The 22,198-nt window shown below is 49.3% G+C and overlaps 1 long non-coding RNA gene across 1 annotated transcript in view; it reads right to left on the bottom strand.

Annotated features, from left to right (window-relative positions):
- The window catches only part of LOC114670778 (uncharacterized), a 71,013-nt gene that overhangs the window by 38,354 nt on the left and 10,461 nt on the right, over window positions 1-22,198 (bottom strand). The window contains exon 2 of the long non-coding RNA XR_013400854.1: window positions 7,456-7,604. This is a non-coding gene — a long non-coding RNA (uncharacterized LOC114670778). The remainder of the gene's footprint in view (window positions 1-7,455; window positions 7,605-22,198) is intronic.

Below are 22,198 nucleotides of genomic sequence, written 5' to 3'. Positions count from 1 at the left end.
TTCTGCCCAGGCCCCACTGGAGATGAAAACCTGCCCTTTAGAAGCCTTCAATCCCCCACCTTTCAAAATCTAATCCTCTCCAACTGCGGCCCGAGTCCAAAAATCTACTGACATCATCCACGCGTTAGGCCAGCTGTCCCCCAGCCTTTTTGGCACCAGGGATGGGTTTCGTGGAAGACAATTTTTCTGGGGGGTGGTTTTGAAATGCAACTGTCCCACCTCAGGTCAGGCATTGGATCCTCATAAGGAGAACCTCCGAGATCCCTCACATCCAGTTTACAATAGGGCCCCAACGCCTATGAAAACACACAGCTTATGATTGGGCCCCAGCACCTAGGAGAACACGCAGCTTACGAGAGGGTCCCAGCATCTAGGAGGATCTAATGCTGCCGCTGATCCAAGAGGAGGCAGAGCTCAGGCGGACATGCTCACTTTGCCCACCACTCACCTCCTGCTATAACCCCGGTTCCTAACAGACCATGGACCAGTACCAGTCTGCAGTCCAGGACTAAGCCCTACTGGCCAGCACACACACCAGCCCAGGTGGAGACATCACTCGTGACCCTGCTGGGCAGGAAGGAAGCCTGAGGGCAGCTTCCTGACCAGGATGCCACACACCCAACCCAAATACAGAGGTTCTCCATAAAAACCCACTGTACACTCAACAGAAAACAGAGCCACACCTGGGCAACATAACAAGACCCCATCCCTACAACAAAGAAAAGAAAATTAGCCAGGCACGCTGGTGCGCGCCTGAGGTCCCAGCTGCTCGGGCGACTGAGGTGGGAGGATCGCCTGAGCCAGGGAGGTCCAGGCTGCAGTGAGCCGGGATTACGCCACTGCATGCCAGCCTGGGTGACAGAGCAAGAGCCTGTCTCAGAAAATACAAATAAACTAAAAACCAACAGAAACTGGGTGCATTTAGGGTGGAAGAAACCCCGCAGGAGACTAAAGAATGGCATGATAGGGTTTCTATCAGGAAGAACAGCGTGTCTCCAAACCAAGTGTTCATGCCCTTATGAGACCCTGTGCTTGGGTAGCACCAGTGAGGCCACATGGCTGGTCTCTTCCTGCTTTAAATAAAGTGGAACCAGACACTGTAATGACACAAAGGGACTATGACAAAACCTGGAAGTTCTAACTGGAGAAAACAATTACATGTGTGAGTTCCTATGACATAGTCTCATAACAATGGAAAGAAGGTATCATTTTCAAATAAGACAATTTTTGGTGTCTATTCAAGTGTTACCTCTTGGGAAAATAGGGAAGACTAATTTTCTCCACAGACAGAACACACAGACCACTTTGCCACACATAATACAAGGGGATTTATGGCAGTTGCCGCTTATTTTCACATGTATCAACTTTTGGGCATCTTCTAGGTTTGCAAAAGCCAGTGACTACTTTTATTCCCCACAAAACACACAAATGCATGAGAATATCTCCTCCAATGGAGCATCTACACTAATAGGAAGAGGAATGTTGTACTCCAAGTGTATCTGCAAACACGGTTTCTTCTGAAAATCCAAGCACATGCAAAGCAAACACAGGATATCACTAAAGCGCACAGGAGAGGAGCACCTCTTAGTAGAAAGAATGTATAGGACAGCTGGTTGGGAACATTACTTTAAAAAGTTTGTATGGAATGAGTTATCCCAGGGAGCCTGTTTGGTACCTGCATTAAAAGGCAATTCATTATTCTACAGCGAACCTTTACAGAAGGTCCACAGTAAGATCCCTGGAAATGGCATTCCTCTAGCGAATTTTCAATGCGCAGATTTCATTATCGATACAGCTTTGTAAGCAGTCAGGAGAGGGGTGGCTCAGAGGCCGAAAGCACACAGGTCAGGGCCCTCCTGTGTCCGACACAGACTCGCCTGGGCCTTGCTTTCTGCACCGCCCAGGACTGCTCTTGAGATTGTGCCGAAATGGATCTGTGCACGCCAAACAGCTCTTAGCAGGCGCTCAAGAGCCGGAAGCAGTTCCACCAACTTCATCCCCCTTCTAACCAAATAGAGAACACCTGATACAGAAACAGGAGAAACAGATATTAAATGAGTTGGCAAAGCCAAAATCCACCCGATCTACCACTCCAAAACAAACGTACACCACTGCCCAGTATTGATGTGAGCCAAAAACATGGAAGTCCTGAGGGCCCACACTGACCACAGCCAGACACCACTTCTGCAAGAACCAAGCACACGCCAAGAGATCACCCGTGATGACCTAGGAGAGCAGCTTTGAGCAGAGGCAAACGTGAAGGAGAGGCACAGGGGCGAGGGTGCTGGGTGTGCCCGTCTTTGTGACCTCACTGAGATTGCTGACCTCTGGCCCTTGGTGTCCATCCTATGAAGGAGGTAGCCCCCCAATCCCTGCCTCCCTTCATCACTGACTGAGGCTGCCCTGAAGTCTCCCCAGGGCTGAGACTGCTTCTAAATCCAGTTAACTGCACACCCACATATAAAACAAAAAACGAAATATCAAGTATGCAGACAGGAAAAGAAAAATATGTGCATCTTCCCCTATTCAACAGGCATTTAAAAAGTAACAGGAAAATTGTGATAGTCTTTGAACCACCACCAGCTATCACATCCTGTTGAAATGTTTTAGCTAATCAGGAACATCTTTACCAGGCACCTGTGTTTTTAGGAAATCAGCTGACAGATTCCAAATCACCTCGCAGCCTGTGACCTGACCCCCACTCATGAGCATCACCTCTCCAGCGGAACAGGCCCTGGACACCATTCAAATGGTGAGGAACAGGAACAAGGGTAGCTTTCCCTCAACACCACAAAACAAGCTCGACCCCGAGGAGCCAGGAGAACAGCAACGTTTGTTTAGACACTTTCCCACTGACCTTGTCAGAGCGAACATTCCCATCCCAGGGCGCCCAGTGTTTTACTCTCCCTGGCATACCAGCAGCCGTCAACCCTCACAAACTCAAAACAGAGGCCAAGCTGACAGGAGGCCTCTCTCCATTCCCTACTGAATTCGCTCAGGACACGGATGTTCCCAAACACACACGGCCCTGAGTATTCCACACCTGGAGAACATTCAAACAGATGCTGCAAAGACGTTCCCCTAAAGAGAAACTCAGTTTCTAACTTCCCTTAGGGAAAAATATGAGGCCCAGAACTTTCCAGAAAATCAAGTCTGGAAGGAAACCACTCACCTCTGGCACTTCCTAAACCTGCCTCCCCCACAGGTGCTCAGGGATGTCCCCGCGCCAGCCCCGTCCACCCAGGACGGCAGCAGGGCTCAGGCAGCCAGCACCTGGGCAGCTGGCGAAGCAACCCCAGGGTGAAAACGTCGTCCAGGCACTGCTTCTTGGAGCCCCTCAGCAAGAAAAACAGATGCAGGACAGAATTGAGGGCTGACTCGAGTCTGGGGAGCCACAGACCCGCACAGCTCAATCATCAGACACGCTCTGCTGTGCACAGAGCCCAGGGAGAGGCCAGCACAGAGACCCTCATGCCAGCTCCACGGGCCGGCATCCTCCAGGGCTGCAAGTTTGTGATCACAGCTTCAGAATCTGGTTCCAGAATCTTCCAGAATCAAAGACACACCAAACTGTAAAGCTGCCAGGACAGCAGGGCCCAGGAGCAGGCTCAGGGGAGGACCAGGTAGAAACCCCACACACAGCACACACATGTGCATGCTTACTCCACACACGCCACCCCTTCACCCAATACTATACACACAGGCACATGTATGCACTCCATACACACCCTCAAATACACTCACCAAATGTGATGCGTGTACACGCTCCACACACACCCTCAAATACATACGACACACATGAACATGCTGACTCCACCCACACCTGCTAAATACACTCCCCACACACGCACAAACGTGACACACTTGCACACTCATTCCAGACATCACACCCCTCACCAAGTACACAGGTGCACACACCCCCCAGTCCAGAACCTGCAGACTCCACAAGCTTTGGTTTCTCCTACTGTTTCATCACATGAGATCGACACACAGGTGTCATTTACTGACATCTAACACCCAGGGAGGCCCTTAGAACTGCAGTCACAAGTCGGCTTCATTCAGGCATTCATCACCAGTCTCCTGAAGCCACCTCCTGTCCCCAAGGGGAGCGGGGGCTGAGACCGGAGACGTCACTGGGCTTACAGATCCCCAGGCTGGAAACCCAGCGAAATCAGGAGGGCTCGGCCACGGCCCTGGAGGGAGACGGGTACTGGCCCAGGTATGCGGAACATGAGTCCTCATTTCCATACAGTGCCACCTACGACAGCGTCAAGTGAAAGCCAGTGGTTTGGCATTCCTGGGACAGACAGTCCTGGAATTACAAGGGAAGCTTTTTACTCCCCTTCCCTCTGAACACATGAGGTCCATTGTTCCCTCACATCTAACCCTGGGAATCGGAATCAGTGACTCCTTGTCCACCTGACCACCGAAGAGGATCCGCACACCTGCTGCTACAGCAGCACTGCACCTGGTCCGCACGGGAGCAAAGCAAATCCCACCTTTTTACTAAAACTGGATTATCCCGACACTGGCAGCCTGCAGTGTATATATCGTCAAGCCCTCACAACTGCGCCACCTGCAAGAGGAACACAAGCCCTTAGTCCCAGGTTCTCAGGACGGCCTGTGAGGTGGATGCTGGCACCTTCTCATCTCCCAGTGGAGAGGAGAGGAGAGAAGGCCAGGGTCAGGGCTGGCGTATCAGGAGGGTCAGGGTTCAAAACCCCATCTGCCTCACGAAGAAGCCCTTACTGTTCAAGTGACTTCTATCATCAGCCTTAAAAATGTACCACAGTTACCAGCAATTCTGAGTGCTGTTCCCTGGGACATCATAAGCAAACATTTTGTTAGAAAGGTTTTGCCAAATCTGCTTTCAAAATCCTATGTTATGAAATGACTAATGAAAATTTGAGCTATGAAATAAAGCACATATTTAAATGAATCCCAAAATGACTATCACGAAGGAAGTTTTAACTTGATGTGAAAAATATCCTCTAAATGACATCAGCCAGAATTATCTTCTATCATTACTGATCCCATATGCTTAATGAATTATACAACATCATCTCAGATATGAACTTAAAACCATTAGCTGAATGCACGTTTTAGCACAACCAAAGTTCTGCTCTAATAAGCAGCACAGGCGCTCTACAGAGGATTTTAATTGGGACTACAATGTGCACGATCATGGTAAGAGGTTTCATGATGGCTGTTCTCCAAGGTGCAACACAGAGAACCACCACTAACCTCGAAGACACCTGCTGATTTGTAACGAGATGACGAGAGACCATGTGGACAGAATACTCTAAATACTTGAAAAGGAGAAACAATGCAAGGAAAGAATCTTATCAGTTACTCTTGACATTCTTAGAAAAAACCGATTTCTCTTTTGGGATGATTAAAAAAGAAAATGATATTTCTGGATTTTTTTTTTTTCTTTCTGAGACAGGGTCTTGGCTGTGTCGCCAAGACTGGAGTACAGTGGAGCAATCGCAGCTCACTGTAGCCTTAAGTGATCTTCCCACCTCAGCCTCCAGAGTAGCAGGGACCACAGGCATGCACCACCGCACTCAGCTAATTTTTCTGTTATAGAGATTGTTATAGAGATGGGGTCTTGCTATGTTGTCCAGGCTGGTCTTGAACTCCTTGGCCTCAAGTGATCCTCCTGCCTTGACATCCCAAAGAGCTGCCATTACAAGCATAAGTCAGCATGCCCAATCTTTTTCTTAATTCTATAACAATTGTGCCACATTCAGAGAAAGTATAACTATTATAATAAGAAACTTGGTGAAGCAATATGCTGATACAAAAACAAAATGGTAACAATTCTTCATTTTTAAATTTGAGTTTGAATATTTGTTCCATTCATTCTACACCACGTTAAATAAAAAAATGAAATTGTTTATACAAAGCAAAAGTGATAGCTCAAATCAGGTTTTACAAAGAAGTCCAATAGATTATGATTCCAAGTGTATGTTTATTTCTAGATTTTAGAAAGTAAGTCATAGCCAGCTTCTACAGTTTTGTTGCCATAGGCTCAAGATTAAATCAAAATGTGCGAACGTGCCTCAGGGTGCGGCAGGGAACCCCATGCTCACCAAGCACGCATATGCAGAAATATTTTGCCCAAATCTATTTTGCAACATATAATTAAAGAGGTCCCAGATATACTTCTCTCTCTCCCCACAAAGTATGTGAGGTCAAGTTTATCCTAGTATTCGGTAAAAAGGCTCAAGTGAAAAAGGTAACAGCAATGCTCAGGCGACTCACGCAGGCCCCAGCAGACGCTCTAGCAGAAGGGATGCGGCACAGGCAGGGCTGTGAGTGCACCCTCGCTAACCTGGCTAACCTCATGGTGCAAAAGCACCCGAGGCTCTACAGATTCTATTCCCAGAGTTAGTGGAAAACTCCATCCTAGCACCGGGATGCTCTGTGTTCCTAGATCTACCTGCTTTAAGATATGCGTGAACTGTTCTTACTCTACACACGAGACTCACTAGGAGACACTTTCAGATTTAGCCTAAGCGTACGATGTTTTATCGGAAAATAGACATTCCAGCAAATGCATTTCTATAAGATTTTCTACCTCTTTTCACTGTGGGGGAATAAAAGGTAACTTGCCTCCAAGGGTTGGAGACAAAGCTGTTACTGCACACAAGAGCGCTGTGCACCCCGGGAACTGCTGCGCCACGAGGAATCCGTGCACCCTGGATGCAGGAGTAGCACACGAGGCTAGCACAGGCTGATGCCGGCCCTCTCCAGAAGCAGGCCTATCATCCTTCCTCCTCTCTCAGCCCCCAGCTCCCCTCCAGGCCTCAGTGGCTGCTGACAGGGCAGAGGCCACAACTAAAGGAGGCTCTCAGCTCCAACAGGGACAGGAGCTCCAGACGCTGGGGACTCCGCTGCTGCCCTCCGTGCCCACCCCCTTCTGGTCCACCCTTCTCAGGAGTCAGGCATGGCCACTTTGAGCCTCTTCCCTTCTGTGGCTCCTACAAAACCAGTCCAGGGAGCCCAGGCTGCCACGCACGCCAGGGATGCCCGGCACAGGCCACATGTCCTCATCCAAGCTCCTGGAACAAGAAGGGTCTTGCAATATTTCACTTTCTGGTTGAGCATCCCCAGCCTGAAATCCAAAGTGCTCCGAAGAGCATTTCCTTCGAGTGTCATGAGGGAGCTCGGAATGTTTGTTTCAGAGCATTTTGGAGTAGGGACGCTCAGCCTTAATTTGAACCTCTTCAAGGAAGCCACACACTGAAGCCCCCGATGTCCACCCCACACAATCCCAGCTCACAATCTGAAGTCCTCAGCAACAACAGATTTTCCTTCTTCAAAAATAACCACAAGTCACATAAACTCACACGCAACCACAGAAGGGATTATGGACACCTGCACAGACTGGATGAAATTGAACTGTCACATTTTTACCTGGGTAATTTAAAGTCATTCCTCAAAACATACCTGTTTTACTGAGTTGCATTTTAAGGTGAACACACACAAATCATTTCAGGGAAACAAATGTCACTTTGGGCTGTGTGTGGTCTCTTGACTCCTGTGAATAACTCAGCGTTCACCCTCACTTCTGGATAAGGGAGAAGATGCCAAGAAATCTGTTAAAACAAAGACATGAAAACAAGATTAAGAAGGGTTTGAAAGGTTCCTCCTGACTCCCTGGAGGGGAGAGGAGGCCGCCTGGAAGGCTCACAGGGGACAGGAGCACAGCCTCCTCAGTGCTTTCTACACTCAGCAGCGTCAGAAATTCCCGTAGAAGCAGAACATGTGAGAACCGAGACTGGAACACCCCAAAGAAAGGGGATGAGGGATCAAAAAAAAAAAGCATTCGTTCCTTAACAAGTAACACGGGCAAGAAGCCGCTTCAAAGAACGTGTGAAAAGTCACTCACAGGCATTTCAAAAAATAAGGGTAGCATGAGATTGCTTGATCAGCTCAAACAGGCTGCCGTCCCTCAGGCCATGAAGTCCCTGAGATGAGCCTCTCAGTGAACAGAAGTCACTCGCATCTCTCTGCCAGAGAAAGTCCTACAAGCCGACATGTGACCTCATGAAACCTGGGCTTCAGCCCATCGACAACAGTGAGTCTGACATGGTACATCCCTCCAGATGGTTAAAGACCCCAGGGGCTCAGACAACCTCAAAGGACTGTGTCTGACCAGCCCCTTTCCAAGTTCTGGACGATTTTTCTTAATGTACTATAAGCAGCATGTTCCAGTAGAGACGTCATTAACTGGCTCTGGGTCCTCTTAATTTTGAAACTAGAAACATGCTTGGCCAAGCACGGTGGCTCATGCCTGTGATCTCAGTATTTTGGGAGGCTGAGGAAGCTGGACTGCTTAAGTCCAGGAGTTCGAGTCCAGCCTGGGCAACATTGCAAAGCTCCATCTCTACAAAAAATATAAGCCAGGCATGGGGACATGTGCCTGTGGGTCCTGGCTACTCAGGAGGCTGAGGAAGGAGGATCGCTTGAGCCTTGGAGGTCGAGGCTGCAGTAAGCTGTGCTCACACCACTGCCTGGGCAACAAAAGTGAGAACTTGTCTCGAAAAAACCAAAGAGAAAAAGAATTATATACCTGGCTAGGCCAAAATAAGAGGCCTGGTGGGACCACCTGAAACACAGCTGCAAATTCTGGCAGAGCCTCCCTTGGCTTGATTTGTGGTGGGCGTGGGACCGCTCTGAAGGATAGGACCCCAGGCACCTTCCGAGACTAGACCTTACAGTACAACTTGCCCTTGCTGGAAGGAACACTGGCCTTGGAGCCTGGGACACCCTGGGGCAGTGCCACCATCTCGAGGCCGCCATGGCACAAGGAGGCCCTAGCATCATGGAGCCTGAGATGTCCATCAGAGCAGGGCCCCTGACCTGAGGCCGCCATGCCAGGGGAGCCTGGACATCATGAAGCCTGGGACATCCGGGGGCAGTGCCACCAACCCGAGGCCACTGTGACACACGGGGGCCCTGGTGCCCCTGAGAGGCTGCACAGCAGGTCCAAGCCCAGGCCAGGAGTGAAGAGGCTCCACATCCTTTCCATCCCTCCAGCTGAGGCCACAGACGTCTCGGAGCAGAAGTGCATCACCCTCAATGTCCATGGGTAAGTTTTTGGCAACAGAATCTGGAAGCATAAAAGATGGCTCTGGGTTGGTTGGTTGCTGGCTCGGACCAGGGCTCAGGCTTCTGCTTATGACCTGTCCTCTTTCCACACAAAACCTGGCTCACACCAAGCAACGTCTAAGTCCTGGAAGACCTGCTACACACAAACGCAGTTACAAAGCGGAGAAACAGGGATGCCTGGAGGGGGCCGGGCCGGGCCGGCCTGTGCTCCAGTGGCACCGGGGTTTCTCGGGAAGACCCTGGGCATTACAGGGTCCAGGGCACGGGCTTCCTGGGATCCAGGACATGGAACAAGCACCCATTCCCCGGTCCTGTTGAATATGAATCGGCCAAGGGCCGATTCCCTCGGAGGACTGAGCACCGCTCCACAACCCATACCAAGGTAATAACAAGCCCAGTACGAGCAGAAGGCTGGTGATGAAGACACGAGGACCAGATGAGCACGAGGCATCCTGACAGATCAGCCCTGGCACTGAACAAGGGGCGGACAGCCCCCGCCTGTTCCTGACGCATCAGCCCTGGCACTGAGCGAGGGGTGGCAACACGACCTGTGCCCCTGCAGATGCAGAGGGATGTGAGGGGGGCGCAGACCCAGCTTGGAGGCTAATCAACCACCTCCGCTTGCACTTCTGTTCCTCATGGCGGGGAGGCCAGGCACAGGCAGCATTAGCGCTCACCTTGCCCCGGGGCTGCATTTTTTTTCTGCTTATGAGTCGTGTTCACTTTACGTGGACAGACATAGCCATAATAACGGTTCCCTGAGTATTTTGCTGCCTAAAGGGCTTTCAGAATTCACTTCCATCCTTAGGAAAGGCGGCCAACACCAGGTTGTCTCCCTTAAGATGCCATGTCTCATATGGGGGAAAAAAAATCAAGAGAAATCAAATAAAGGCCATAAAATACATCAGTTTCAACATTAAAATTTAATAGTATGCTTTAAATTGAAGATGAGTTAAGTCACATTTCCAAACCTCTGAAAGAAAAGTTACTGGGAGGGAGTGGTTTGCAACACACAGTTACGGGGAGGGAGTGGTAGAGGGGCCCAGGCTGGACCAGGTCTCAAACGTCAGTGCAAGGAGAAAGTCTGAACAAACGCTCTCCTGCCCTGCAGCTGTCCTCTTCCAACACACACCAGTTATCTGTCAGTTTAGAACAAGGCCTGGGGAGGCAGGAGGCGGGCCTGGGAGGATCACCTAACAAAACCAAGCTCCTCACGCGCACCACGCTGAGCTGAGCAGCACACACAAACACCACTAATTCTCCCCAGAGAGAAGACGGAAGGCAGCACACTGCCACACCAGGCGAGAAGACCGAGGGGAGCCAGAGGCACGTTTAATCTTGCTTGCATGGCGGAGGGAGGGGAATAACGCCGCTCTCACTCAAGTGTTGCACAATTCTTTCTAGCACTGAGCAGCAGAAAACAAAAATTATAGATGCTTCCTCAGAGAAATGTTTCCCAAGAACTACACATAAATTACGTTCAAGAAATAGCATTTGAATGCCTCAAAGCGCTTTTATTTTTAATAATCCCCAAGTAATTCTATAAAACCAGGAATCACAGTCTCACCCAGCTCCAGGATCACGGCCCAGGTGACGTGGGCGCACACATCCTGAAGATCCAATGTTCAACTAAAGTGGGGGGAGTGAAAATGATCCTGGGTATAATTTACACTGACACAGGAGGGTGGCTGAGCCCGAAACCCCTAAACCAGGAAGACTGGCATCCTGCAGAGGCTTCACCTCTGTCCTTTCCCAGCCTCTGGGAACCACCACTCTCCTCTCTACTGCCACAAACGCCGCTCCAAGGTACAACCAGGAAGATCATTCAAAACTGAGGAACGTGGCAGAACAGCGCTGTCAGGAGACTTGAATCACCAACAACGCTGGTTACATGACCCAAAGATGATTAAAACCCCAGGCCCTTCAAGATTGAATGTTATCTATACTTAAATGCAGTTAATCACCACATTGGGGGGTTATTCCTTTGTTTTGCTGCAAATATATCCAACGGCTGTAAAAGGAAAAGGCAATTTGTTAAAGAAGCTTCTTGGAGTGTCTCAACGGGCCTCAGAGGCAGGATAAAAGGCAGGAATTCCTGGCAGAAATGCTCAGCCCAGGGCAGGCGGAGTTCTTGAGCACCAACCAAGGCAAAACAAGGTCGAAGACCACACCACACTCTCTTCAATCACGTCCTTCATTCCACGTGTCCTTCTATTTCTCGAGACTTCTCTGGGAGAGAGAATTAAATTGTGCTGAGCCTCTGAAAGAAAATGGAAACACACACCCGCAAAGTCCCTGCAGATGCTGAGAATGGGTGCAGCCGTCACAGCCCGAATGTCCTTTCAGGACCATGTGACCTGGCTGCGATCCAAGTATCCAAAGTGCAGGAATGTACGTTGGACCCGTGAAGCCAGGATTACAGCCACTGAAGGGCAGTTTTCCATCCCACCGCAACCGGCCTTGTTAGGGGCTTCCTCGGGGACCATTGACCTCACGCCACCACCTCTCAACTACTTCAACTAACTTACATCATGCCAGAGGCCTCTCCAGGCCGACCAGCCCTGCCAAGTCCTGCTTCACGGCAAACCCTCCAGGCAAACGTCCTCGGCCTCCTCCAGGAGGCTGTGCTCGGAAGGTGCCCTCACATTTACTTCTGTGGCTCTGAGACATTTAACTAGAGCCCAACACACCTCTTCCTGTTCACAGTATTGAGTTAACAGATTTTTATGGTGAACTTTCACTGGGAAGAACACTATTTCAGGAGCCCCAATGACCACAGTGAAAATGCTTTTTACCTCCCCTTACGTGACATTCGCAAGGCCAGGTCCAAGGAATGTTCTGGATCTCAGAGAATGGCATATCCACTCGTAGTAAGTCTTGGTTTTGTTTCACAAGCTATCAAACGCTGCCCCGAAGCAGGAAAAACCCCACAACGTGGCAGGGAGGGGCAACCAGCGTGAGTACGAAGGCCAGACCACGCGAGTCTGCTGACAGCGCGGCAAGGGGTAAACAATGCAGGGTCTAAGGTCAGACCACCCAGGTCCCGCTGACAGTGTGGCTTCAGGAGTTTCTTAAACCCTTTGCTCTCCAAGTTTCATGTCAGAAAAATGCGGTGATAACTGTGGCCACCTCGTGGGATGACGGGAACACACACAGTAACAGTGTCAGCAGGTGACTTGCTGGGCACGTGGTGAGGCCACACTGCTGTAGGTTGCCCCACATGAAATCCAATTCGCTTTAAAAAAAAAAAAATACCCCAAACCTACAATCCTATAAAGGTCATTAATCCTAGCTATCCCTCAAGGCATTGAACGAACAATAATGAGCCATCCATCCCCCTGCTGCTGACCTGCCTCAGCCCCACCCTTCGGAAACTGAAATCCCACAGCAGCCACTGCCTCAGCCCCACCCTCCAGAAACCCCGCATCCACACCAGCCACACAGGATGAGGGCAGGAAAGGAGCAGGACTGTGTCTTGGGAACTTAAACTCTGGAAGCTGAGTTAAATCAGTACCGCTCAAATCTTGTCACCAACGATCTTGTTAAATTGGAAGATTCTGTCTGGGGATCTCAAGGGAACCTGAGGCTCTGCACTGAGTGAGGTGAGCACTCGTGCTGGAATGAGACGTCAGGGAAAGCAGCCGAATCTGGGGTCGCAGTTGCCCAAGGCTTGGGTCCCACTGGAAAAGTGGCACCAGGGCCCTCGGGACAGTGGCGGAGGTCCCAGGAGGAAGTCCAGGCGCAGAGACTCGTGGACCCAAAGCTTGCTCCAGGGCCAGGAGGGGCTGCTCCGCTGACAGCCACGAGGCAGGCAGCCTTCGAGCTCCTCCAGCTGCCATCCTGCAGGCAGGGAGGACAGTGCCCAGACCACCCCAGGGCTCCCCCAGCCTGCCAGGCTGGTACTCTTACTCCAGCCACTGACAAGAGTCCCCATGTTCCAAGCTAGGTTGAAACAGTGCCCCAGGCCTCAGGGCACACGCACCCCTGCAGGGCCACTCCTACCCAACACCTGGGGATGGTTATTCCCACACATCCCCAACTCACAGCAAAACTTAAAAATGAAAGTCGGAACATATAGCCAGGAAACCAATGCTCAAGAAGCAACTCCAGGGTGACTCTTCCTAGAGCTATTGCTACTGAACATCTTTAAAAACATTTCCAGGGTGACTTCCTAGAGCTATTGCTGCTGAAAATCTTTCAAATTCTTCATTTCAAAATTAGCTTTTATTACACTGTCTCCCTATTCTACCCAGACTCTAGAAAAGAAAACCATTACAAATTCCAATTCTATCTTACAGCAAGTTAGAGACACACACGTTTCCTCAAAGGATTCTACGTGTTTCCACGTCTTTAGTGGCTGTCTCTTTGTGAAAAAAGTAATGCTGTCTGGAAGCAAAAACCACATTAGAAATGCTTTAAATAAGATTCTTCCTCTTGTCAGGAGAGCAAAGCCACCGCCCTAAGCAGAGGTGAGGGCTCAACAGCTCCCAGGCAAAACCTTAACACACAATGGGGAAGGCAATTCATTTCAAGAGAGTTACCAAGGGCCACAACGTGAGACCAGCATAGCCATGAAAACTGCAATCATTTCACAACAGAATGAAATTCATAAAGAACTGCTGAGAAGCATGTGATAAGTTACATAAATCACCGTTCCTTAAATTCTGACGGTTGACTAGAACAGAAGTAGCTTCACGGTACAGTTCAAACAGGAGAAAGGCAGGGAGGGGTGGTTTCCACACCACACAGGGCCTGCAGGAAAGGGACACTCTTCCCGTAAATGGGAGATCCTGGGAGTGATGTGATAAACCACGGTGACAGGCACGGAACTGTGCAAGCCAGAGTCGTGGCCTGGGCCCCACCACGGAGCTTGTGTCCGTGAACGACGAGGCTCGAATGTCAGGCCGGGGGCTACCGAGGCAGTTATCAGGGAACAAGAAAACGAGCGCACGGTGCGAGGCAAAGGTCGGAAACTGCGCAGCAACTTCGAGTCAAGTGGGACAAACTGACTCAAAATACAGGTTCTAAAAACACCACAGCGAGCTGTTCCTGGGCTCTGGAAGGGCTAAGTGACTATTGCCCACACTGAGCATCTGCTCCCAGAGACGACCCTGGTGACAAGTAAGGCCCAGCTCCTCCGAACCCGCGCCAAACCTCAGCAAGGAACTTTGCTGGTATCTTATGGCGTATCGACATGTTCCTTTAAAATCTGGTATTTCATCAACAATGCAGGCGCCAGCTTTGACTCATTTACATTTCAATTAAACAAGATAATTTACACCCTGACCATGCCAGCTAAGAGTTTCCTACAATCTTGAAACAGAGCCAGAAGCTACAGTCTGCTCCTACACAACACTACATCTCTACAAGTTCGATGGGTTTTTACTTTCCATGTCTTCACTTGCCTAGTGCTAGAAAGCAGATTAAAAACAGAAGAAACTCAGAAACACTATTGAATGAGACTCAAATATCTTGCAGTCATCATCCTGATGCGATGTTTATTCAAGAGAAATGTTCTCACCTGCAGAAAGCAGCACACATCAACACGCACCGGTAACTGTCACCAGCATTCCTGATCATCTTCCCTTCCACGGCCACCTGCAGACCCACGGAAAGCGGGGTGACACGGGCCGATTCTTGTAGCGAGCAGGCCAGGGTGCACTCAAAGTGCATCTCTTTCCAGAGGGCCGCCACAGAAAGTTACACATTTATTCCATGAATGGCGCTGCACCAAACATTTCTGTAAGATTCTCTAAGCAAGCTTTTCCTTCTGCCTAAAATGGCCCGACACAAACTGAAAAAGCTCTTGGAGCTGGCAAAGACTTCAGTATCTCCTTAACTATTGTCATGCGAGCCCGTGTGAAGAGACCACCAAACAGGCTTTGTGTGAGCAACACGGCTGTTTATTTCACCTGGGTGCAGGCGGGCTGAGTCTGAAAAGAGTCAGCGAAGGGAGGTAAGGGTGGGGCCGTTTTATAGGATTTGGATAAGTAAAGGAAAATTAGTCAAAGGGGGGGTTTTTCTCTGGCGGGCAGCAGTGGGGGTCACAAGGTGCTCAGTGGGGGAGCTTTTCGAGGCAGGGTGAGCCACGAAAAGGAATTTCACAAAATAATATCATTGCTTAAGGCAAGGACCAGCCATTTTCACTTCTTTTGTGGTGGAATGTCATCAGTTAAGTCCAGGCAGGGCATTTGCACTTCTTTTGTACTTCTTCAGTTACTTCAAGCCATCTGGGCATATACATGCAAGTCACAGGGGATGCGATGGCTTGGCTTGGGCTCAGAGGCCTGACAACGATAATCTTCACTTCTAAGGTGTGGGGTAAGATCATATAACCCCCAACTCGGCTCCCGATGCTGCGTGTGGCATCCAGCAACAGCACGTTCCATTCCTGGATTACATTTGAGTCAAGAGTCCACAGTGAGAACGATTTCTGGTGAATGAGACACCAGGCAGGAGGGCGATTCCGATGGGCAGCTCTTCACACACAGCCCAGGAGCTGGGGGGAGGGGGAGAGGAAGAGGCCGACGCGCGTCCACCATGCTCACGCCCCCTTCGATGCCCCCCACTCCTAGAGGCCCGGACTCAAGGGAAATCTGACCTGAAAATGGGCAAACCCTCACTTTGGCAGAGGGACAGGGACTCGGGGCCACACCTTGACCTCAGAGCAACACAAGTGCAGACACAGTACCCCAGGACACCCTCCCCACCCAAATTCAAGGAAGAAAACCATCGCCCCGCCCCTTGCGGAAACCCCGGCTGCTGGAGCAGATGCCTGCCGCCCGGTGTGTGCAGCCTCTCCCATCCCACGTTCCGGGCTCAGCACCTATGCCTCAGCCCTGGCACTGCTCACCACACTCACAGGTGTGCCAGGAGGGGCAGGTCCTAAGGTCTCCACTGCACCAAAACCTGCAAGGCGAAGGGGCCGCTCACTCCAACAGGAGTCCAGAAGCAGTGACTGCAACAGCGTCAGGGCGTGAGAATTCTCCCCTCAGTCTCCGAGTCTCCAGTCTGTTGCCCGCCAGAGTCTTCTGCCAACCGCGAGGCCCAAGCTGAGGGGCACATTTGGTTCTGACCATTTCACTTGTCAAGATCAATACTCCAAACATATCCAATTCATCCTGTCACTAAAAGTGAAATAATCCGCCATCTCCATCACAGATGACGCAGTCAGGTTTCCATTACCGGGGTGTTTTTCTTTTTTTTCTTTTTTTTCTTTTTTTGAGAGAGTTTGTTCTGTCGCCCCAGGGTGGAGTGCAGTGGCGCGATCTCGGCTCACTGCAACCTCTGCCTCCCGGGTACAAGTGATTCTCCTGCCTCAGCCTCCCAAGTAGCTGGGATTACAGGTCCCCGTCACCGTGCCCGGCTAATTTTCGTATTTTCAGTACAGATGGGGTTTCACCATGTTGGCCAGGCTGGTCTCCAACTCCTGATCTCAGGTGAGCCACCTGCCTCATCCTCTCAAGGTGCTGGAATTACAGGCATAAGCAACCACGCCCTGCCATTACTGGTGTAATTTCTAAGCCACTCTCTCACACCCACTCCCATTTTTTTTTTAAAGCCAGCTTTATGGCTATCTCTTTTCCAAGAGAACCAGTTACCCATTTGAAGTACAAATAAGACACCATATTTAAAAACCAAAAATGCCAATTTGCACAGACGTCTCCAAATACCCAGTCGATTTGAGCCTTGAGAGTATGATCAAGCTGTTGGCTGAACACAACTTTCCTATCCATCTGTCTGCCTGTGAGTTAGACAGAAGGACCAAGCCACAAGCTAGGGACATAAAGGCAGCAACCACTAAGGCAGCCGAGACTCCAAATAAAAGCTCGAAGGACCAACATAAAGGGGATATTATTTTGAAGCTTGTCAAAGGAACAGTTGGGAAGATGTTCACATTTTTAGAATTTTCATAGTAATAGTTATAATTTACAAAGAATTTAAAATTGTGTAGTCATTATTTTGCTTTTTTCTAGATGTGCCCCTCAACAGGGTTGCTAGCTATAATTCTACATCACAGGATTCAGAACAGTACCCTTTTGGAGCAGATGCCTGTAATCGAGGAATTCCACCTAGTCAGTTCACTTTAAGCGTGAGACGCCCTCCTCTCCTGCTCCTTCCTTTTCAGAACTTCCAGGGGATGAAACAGGGACCTCCTCAGACGTCCCACGGTGCAGGCGGCCAAAGGGGAAGGCGGCGGCAGCCTGAATGAGGCGACCGGGAAATCACATTCCACAAACAGAAATTCTCCATGTGCTTTACATGCGCTGTCTCTGAAGAACTATGTCAGTCTAACAGTCACTGGAAAACTGTATTCAAGTGTCATTTCACATTTCAAGCAAAGAAAACAGTGGTGGGGCGTGAGGGAAAAACATAGCCATGTGTTCCGGGGTATTAAATAAGCTTTTCTCTGTTATAAATGTATAATTATACATTCTCAGATTTCTGTATAATTGATATGCTTCCTAATTAGCAGACATAGTAATAAAAAGTGAATTCCAAGTGTAAGATCGGAGGACACGTTCACATGACTTCAGGTTCTGCTACTGGGTTTCAACTTAAGAAACTGGTTCTGTGTACTGGTAACAAGGCCTGAGAGTCTGTGTGAGAGTCTGTGTGGCTGTAATCAGGGTTCGTGTTGGCTCCGTAGCAGAGGATATTACACTGTTACACTATCTTCTACAAAAAATCCTGAAAAAATGAAGGCTGAATAGACATACACACACTCCCAAAATAATCCAGATGTCCACCGATATCAAAAAGAGATGAATTACTGTTTCCATCATGGAATATTCCACAGCAGTGAAAACCAACTATAGCCACAGGTGCCAACTAGGATAAAGAAAATCTTTTAAACACGCTTAAAGTGAACTGACTAGGCGGAATTCCTCGATTACAGGCATCTGCTCCAAAAGGGTACTGTTCTGAATCCTGTGATGTAGAATTATAGCTAGCAACTCTGTTGAGGGGTACATCTAGCAAAAAGCAGAATGATGACTACACAATTTTAAATACTTTGTAAATTATAACTATTACTATGAAAATTCTAAAAATGTGAACATCTTCCCAACTGTTCCTTTGACAAGCTTCAAAATAAATACCTGGCATTGCTCCCCACACCCACAGGTGTGCCAAAATAAATGAAAATATAGCCCAAGATAGTAGAATCGAAACCTGAAGATGTACGAGCTGTCCCTGCCTTGCTATCTATACATCGTATAGAAATTTAAGAGCAGGTAGTGACACTGCAATGCAAGGCTCAAACCAGCTGGGTATTTGGAAACTTCTGTGCAAATTGACATTTTTGGTTTTTAAACAGGTGTTATTTGTACTTCAAACAGGTAACTGTTTAGTTTTCTTGGAAAAAAATACAGCCATAAACCTGGTTTAAAAACAAAGAAATACAGGAGTGGGTATGAGAGAGAGCTGCTTAGAAATTTTACCAGTAGCATCAGGGAGCAGTGGCTCATGCCTGTAAAATCCACAGGGCCTTTGAGGGCACTGGTGTCCTCTGCTGCCTTCCTGCTGGACTGACCCCAAGACATTCACTGGGTTTCCACCCCTGTCTCATTCAACATCCCCCCAAGGGTGGTCTTCATCCTCGTCTGGGGCTCAGCTCTGCCCCAATTTCCTAAATCTCTGCCTTCAGAGCCTGATAACACCCATGCCCAGGGTAACCTTAAGTCCAAGTTTACCCCAGAGAGTCCCGATTTTATCTGTTAACCCAGCATCGCCTTAGTGATAATTTATCCTGTAAATTCCAACTGCCTTCACACCTCACCCCTGCTGTCTCACAGCAGATCCCACTCAGATGCACCTGCCCCAGACCCCACAGCCAGGTCTGTGCATGCTGCCCTGCTCCGCCCATGTGGGGACCACCTCTCTTTCTTGAGGAATCAGCTGGCGATCATCTCCTTGTGGAAGGCTGCCCTGACTTCCAACCCTCTCCGGCAAAGGCAGAAGCCGTCCTCGGTACTTCCCCAAAACTCAGGCCAAGTATGAAGATGGCGCAGATGCTAACTGTGCCTGGGATGCCATGGGCAGGGTCCCCAGATGCTCTGCACATGGCCCGGGACACCGCCTGAACACAGTAAGTGCTGAAGAAATAAAACCGATGTGCGCTGACCTCTGATAGGGCCTCCTTCACCATCCACATCTGTCTCCCCCTCTGGACAGTAAAATCCATAAGACAGGGAGGGCTTGTCTCACTCATCTTCAAACTCCCAGGGTCACCCTGGCATGTAAAGGGGACTCAAATGTCTTCTGAAGGAAGCAGCTGGTTAGCTGCCGAGTTAAAGGGTCTCTGGAATTCAGAGCTCTGCGTAGGAGTCCAGCACACTTTAATATGAATGACTCCAACCACGGCAGAAGTGGCCGTGGAACCAGTGCTAACCAATTCAGGGTTTGTTCACTGTTTCAGTTCATTATCACAACTCACTCTAACAGCAACCGTGCACAGATCCTCAAACATCTACAGAGTGGGACAATAGCGCCGAGTCACGTGAACATCCCGTTGCAGACGGGGAGACACTGGTCAGACAAGGACCCAGGGAGAGCGCAGACCTCGCGTTAAATCGGCTCCATGTAAACAGCACTCCCTGCCAGGCTCTTTCCTATCTGTACAGCTTCTACAAATTCAACTCTCGCACCTGACAGCAAGAATAGTGTATACCCCCATGTGAACGCCCCACTTACCTCCGAAAATGACCCGGCATGGCCCAGTACAAACCATTTCAACATAAGGGAACTGGAGGGCATGTGGGGCTTTCTCGAGTCCCTGCTGCCTCCTGATGGGGAGGTCCAATGCTTCACACCCCTAGTGAAGAGCGGGTCTCTTCGGCCCCCTCAGAATCAAGAAAACCCATGTTCACTTTCTCAAGACCACACACAACCGAGTCACAAAGCAGGGCGGAACCTCGACTCTCTGGGTTCAGGTCATGTCGAGTTTACGACCTGCTGCTGTGAACACTGCAGGAAATGATGAGCCTGATTCCGGCTTTGACCTCGAGCTCATCAGCATTAACTAATTTCACTTTCCAGGGGACCAACTTCAAAGGTCTGCAGTCAGAGAAGAGAGAGGAGATGGAACACACCCTCACCCCAGACCTGTTGCAAGCACACACTTCTCAGATGCGTCCCAAGGTGCACAGCGTGTCCAATGCCTGCTCATGTTCACCGACCTATAGGTCTTCTATGTGGCATCAGCCTCCTGGGCACTGCGGACACGAAGTATAATGGCAAGTCCCCTCTGCAGCAAAGCTGAGGCGCAGGGACCCAACGGAATAGAACTGATCTTTTTCTGACAGTCTCAAAACAGAAGAAAATACTGTACAGCCAACCTCCCCTCACACAGGTTTATTTACCTGTGACTCACAGGCCATGACAGACAACTTCAGGTTCTCACGGATTCCTATTCTCCCCATCCAGGAAGCCTTTGTTTTTCATATTGTACGAACTTGCCATTTTGTAGGCCAAAAACAGCAACTATTGGCAGTTTGCTACGGTTCAACCGAATAAAATATGATCATGACCTTTTGTGAAACCATGAAGAAAAGGTGGATATCTCAGTATGTGTTTCCAGACTGGCTTTGTTCCTGAAGCACCAACTCTTTTCACTCAGGATTTTAGACACTGAAGAATAAACATCAATATCCCACCAAGGAAACCAAAAGAATGAAATAATTTTGCATCCACCTTGGAGCCTTTTTAGGACAAGGCAGGACACAAACTTTTAAAAAGCTGCAGTTGTCCCTCTGTATACACAGGGACATGGATTCCAGAACACTCCCCGAGTTTACCCAAATCTACGTATCTACAGGATCCCACGGCCACCCCATGGAACCGCATGTAGGAAACGTCGGCCCTCCACAAAGCCACATTTTCTCAATAAGGGTTAGGTTGGAAAAAAAATTAACAGAAGTGATCCTTCGAAGCTCAAAACCCATGTCGTTCAGGGTCAGCTGCATTTACTACTTGTGTCATATCTGAGGTCTGAAAGCCATCATTCTCGATACCTTAACATGACGGTTAACAAACTAACTGTTCATTCTGATTAGAAAGAGGAAGAAGCCTATTTTTACAAGCTGACAATGACAGTGGACGCTGCTACGGTGAATGGAGAACAGACCTAAGCAAGCACCAAGGCTGGGGTGACTGCCTGTGCTCAGATACACTAGGGCCTGTTCCTCCATATCCCTCTGCTGAAAGGAATAACTCCTTCTCCCCCACGATGAAAGGGCTTTTTAAAAATATTCACACGAGAAGTGCTATGAAAAGCTGAAAGGTCACAGATAATATTTTTAAAAATAAACATTGATGTAAACATTTAACAAGCCCATTATGATTAAAAAAAACAAAAACAAAAACGGTATTAAGTTGCTGGGTGCAGCGGCTCATGGCCATAATCCCAGCACTTTGGGTGGCCGAGGTGGGTGCATCATCTGAGGTCAAGAGTTTAAGACCAGCCTCGTCATCATGGTGAAACCCCGTCTCTAATGAAAATACTAAAATTAGCCAGGCGTGGTGGCAGACGCCTGTAACCCCAGCTTCTTGGGAGGCTGAGGGAGGAGAATCACTTGAACCCAGGAGGGAGAGGTTGCAATGAGCCGAGATCATACCATTGCACTTCAGCCTGGGCATTGAGTGTGTAACATCATCTCAAAAAGAAAAAAAGTGTAAAGTTTTCCTTCCAATGAACCTGTCATTCAGCCACCGAGGTATCCTATAGCTACTTATTCAGCCATGAGATACACCACAGGAGATATAGGCGAACAGGACACAGTTCCTCCCTGAAAGAAGGCTGCACCCCAACAGAAGGCAGGCACACACTGCGAATGGAATTGGCGTAGGGAACACAGATGCTGCTGCAGGTGGAACTGGCTGCACAGAGCACCCGCTCAAGTGTCTGAGAAATAAGGACCCGTTGGTGGCATCACCTTCCACACCTGAGCTGGGGCGGTGGGGAGCCTGTCACCACCACCACCCGGGGCAAAGACCCCCCAGAACCGCACGAGCTTACAAACTCACCGAGGCGATGACCGAGCAATGCACGTGGAGTGATGCGAACACGCAGACGTCA

This window comes from Macaca mulatta, chromosome 11 (assembly GCF_049350105.2).
Source record: "Macaca mulatta isolate MMU2019108-1 chromosome 11, T2T-MMU8v2.0, whole genome shotgun sequence".
Lineage (NCBI taxonomy): Eukaryota > Metazoa > Chordata > Mammalia > Primates > Cercopithecidae > Macaca > Macaca mulatta.
Note: the sequence above shows the minus strand (reverse complement) of the source record. Positions and strands in the feature narration are given on the sequence as shown.